The 3,907-nt window shown below is 44.7% G+C and overlaps 1 pseudogene; it reads right to left on the bottom strand.

The window, feature by feature from the left end:
• Positions 1–3,048: 3,048 nt before the first annotated feature.
• LOC111725545 overlaps positions 3,049–3,907 on the bottom strand; it is a 1,371-nt pseudogene continuing 512 nt past the window's right edge.

Below are 3,907 nucleotides of genomic sequence, written 5' to 3'. Positions count from 1 at the left end.
TTTTGATTGCAGCTGTCATTGTTGTTTGGTGGGCCTGGGCTGGATTTGAACCTGCCACCTTAGGTGTATGTGGCTGGTGCCTTATCCACTTCAGCCACAGGCGCCAAGCCCCCTCCTTTTTTTTGAGACAAAATCTTACTCTGTTGCCCAGGCTAGAGTGTTGTGGGATCAGCCTCACTCATAGCAACCTTAAACTCCTGGGTTCAAGCAATCCTCTGGCCTCAGCCTCCCTCTTGAGTAGCTGTGGTTACAGGCACCCACCACAATGCCCAGCTACTTTTTCTGTTTTTAGTAGAGATGGAGCCTCACTCTTGGTTAGGCTGATCTTGAACTCCTGAGCTCAAGCAATCCTCCTGCCTTCCCCTATCCAGAGTCCTATGATTACAGGCATGAGCCACTTAGCTCAGCCTCCTAAGTAGCTGGGCCTATAGGCACCCACCACAATGCCCAGCTATTTTTTGGTTGTAGGTGTCACTGTTGTTTGGCAGGCCTGGGCTGGATTTGAACCAGCCAGCTCTGGTGTATGTGGCTGGCGCCTTAGCTGCTTGAGCTACAGGTGCTGAACATCTTTCTTTCTTTCTGAGACAGAGTCTCACTCTGTTCCCCTAGGTAGAGTGTTATAGCATTGTAGCTCACAGCAATCTCAAACTCTTGGGCTTGAGCAATCTTCTGCCTCAGCCTCCCAAGTAGGTGGGACTACAGGTACCTGCCACCACGCCTGGCTAGGTTTTTTATTTTTAGTAGAGATGCGGTCTCATTCTTGCTCAGGCTGGTCTCGAACTCCTGAGCTTAAGCAATCCACCCCACCCATCCATCTCGTCCTCCAGAGTCCTTCATTTTTGTGTGCTCTCCCTTCCCTTCCTTCCTTCCTTCTTTCTTTCTTTTCTCTCTCTCTCCCTCCATCCCTTCTTCCCTCCTTCCGTCTTTTCCTTCCTCTTTTTGAGATAGAGTCTCTGCCACCCTGTGTAGAGCACTGTGGCATCATTGTAGCTTGTGCTTGAGCATTCAGACTCCCAAATAGCTGGGACTACAGGCCTGCACCATCACGATTGACTATTTTTTCTAGTTTTAGTAGAGACAGGGTTTTGCTCTTGTCCTGAACTTAATTAAGCAATTCACCTGCCTCAGCCTCCCAGAGTGCTAGGATTACCACGCCCAGCAAACCTTGCCATCTTAAAAACATAAAATGGCTAGTAAAGCCAGGGAAAATGTATGCTGACAATTTGAAGACTTTTTTTTTCCACCGATAGAGTGTCACTTTGTCGTCTTTGGTAGAGTGCTGTGGCATCATAGCTCACAGCAACCTCAAACTCTTGGGCTCAAGTGATCCTCTTGCCTCAGACTCCTGAATAGCTGGGACTACAGGTGCCTGCCACAACGCCCTGCTATTTTTAGAGATGAGGTCTTGCTCTTGTTCAGGCTGGTCTCAAAACTGTGAGCTCAGGCCATCCACCTGCCTCAGTCTCCCAGAGTGCTGGGATTACAGGCATGAGGCACTGAGTCCGTCTTTGCAGACATTTTTATTATTATTACTTTGTCAATAACATTTTTAACCCAGCTAATTTACCAAAAATTGCTAAATTCATGTGAACTTTAAAAGCGTTACAGCTCAGCGCCTGTGGCTCAAGTGGCTAAGGCAGTCACATACACTTAAGGTGGCAGGTTCGAATCCAGCCCGGGCCTGCCAAACAACAATGATGGCTGCAACCAAAAAATAGCCGGGCCTTGTGGTGGGTGCCTGTGGTCCCTGCTACTTGGGAGGTAGAGACAGGAGACTCACTTGAGCCCAGGAGTTGGAAGTTGTTGTGAGCTGTGATGCCACAGCACTCTACCCAGGGAGACAGCTTGAGGCTCTGTCTCAAAAAAAAAAAAAAAGTGTTAGGTCAAGGGGTGGCGCTGGTGGCTCAAAAGGGTAGGGTGCTAGCCCCATATGCTGGAGGTGGTGGGTTGAAACCCAGCCCCGGCCGGAAAAACAACAACAACAACAACAACAACAACAACAAAACACATTAGGTTTAATTAATTTATGAGTGCTTTCTCATTTATAAGCCAGTCCAGTACCATGTAAACACAACATATGAGTACAAACCAAAAAGATCATATCTGAACACGTGTACATGCATGAAAAGTTCCAATAGCTTTTACTTGAGAACTCCAGACATTAGATAGTAATACAAACTCACTGGTTTACAAGATAAATGGATCCAGGTTACTTGTAACAAAATTGGAACTTGTTCTCATGGCTGCATTTTAGTTGTCCTAGTAGGTAACCTGATAAAGACTGTGGATTGAAGTTTTGGGTAAAGCACTCTCCATGGCAGCTTAATTAATTAATTTATTTATTCATTAAAAAAATTTTTTTAATTCATTTTTTAAAATTAAAAAACATTTTTTTTTTGAGATAAGTCTTTGTCTTCCTCGGTAGAGTGCCCTGGTGTCACAGCTCACAGCAACCTCAAACTCCTGGGCTTAAGTGATTCTTTTGCCTCAGCTTCCTAAGTAGCTGGGACTACAGGTGCCTGCCACAATGCCAGACTATTTTTAGAAATGAGGTCTCACTCTGGCTCAGGCTGGTCTTGAACCTGTGAGCTCAGGCAATCCACCCACCTTGGCCTCCTAAGTGCTGGGGTTACAAGCATGAGCCACCGGGCCTGGCCTCTTTATTCATTTTTTGAGATAGAATCTCACTCCACTGCCCTCTGAGAGTGTGGCGTCATCATAGCTCACAGCAACCTCAAACTGTTGGTCTCAAGTGATTCTTTTGCTTCACCCTCCCAAGTAGCTAGGACTATAGGCACCCTATAGAGATGTGGTCATGACAGCATCCACCATAACATTTAGCTAAGTTTTAGAGACAAGGTCTCACTCTTGCTCAGGCTGATGTCAGGCAGTCCACCTGCTTTGGCCTCCTAGAGTGTTAGGATTATAGGCATGAGCCACAGCTCCTGGCCCTGGAAGTTTTATTTATTTATTTTTGTTAAACTTTGTTTTATATGCAAAAAGTTTGCATGGTTTCTTTCACTGCATAATCCTTTCAAAGAAGATTACTTAGTCCAACATAATGAACCCAATGTCCTTCATGTACTGATGGAAACATTGGCGGCACATTCTGAGGCTGTACTTCCGGATCAGACCTTGCTGGTTTGAGCAGACGTGACAAGAGCGACAGCCCTGGTTGAAATTTCATGGGCGTCTCCAGTAGAGCTGCTGGTGAACCCTCTTACTTTTGGGAGTGCAACGAGGCAAAAGGGGCAGTTTTATTTTTAAAACCTCTTTACGTTTCCCTTTTTTTCCAGTTTAAAATGAGTTTTCAATGTTTACATTTTAGCTAGAATTAGCTGCAAGATCTCCAAGTAGGCTTGAATTAGTAATACCATAAACATTGAATTTATCTTAACATCAGTAGAAAAAGTGAGCATGTTCAGAGTAGGCAGAAAAGAAAATGGAGAGATAGAGAGCTGAAGAGACTCAGCATTTTAACTTTATAAAGGCAGGTCAACCATTTAAGCTCTGAATTTTCCTTGATACAATTTGCGTGTCAGTTAAAACATGTGCATAGACCAGACAGAGTCCTGTGAAACCTGGCATGCCTCTGAACCTTTCCCTTTATACAAATACTTGCAAGTGGAGGTGCCTTAAGCCAACTGGGGTACCTGAAGGGGTTTGTTCTCTTTGTCTTTCCTCATTTTTGTTTCCCATATTTCTTTAAAAGAAGAATTGGAATTGTAGTCTAGGGTTTAAAGTAGTGGATTCGAGTATGCTGATTAGGGGCAGGACTCCACAGAGTTTTACCACTGACTCTTTCCCACCCTCTCACTTGTCTGACTTTCTCTGTTTGAGGGTCTTCTACCTCCAAGAGGGCGCCCACCAACACAAATTCTTCTATGTGTTTCCTTTTTTTTTTTTT

Source organism: Otolemur garnettii, unplaced genomic scaffold (assembly GCF_000181295.1).
Source record: "Otolemur garnettii isolate 467f Iridium unplaced genomic scaffold, OtoGar3 scaffold00043, whole genome shotgun sequence".
NCBI lineage: Eukaryota > Metazoa > Chordata > Mammalia > Primates > Galagidae > Otolemur > Otolemur garnettii.
This window is presented reverse-complemented; position numbering and strand designations above follow the sequence as displayed.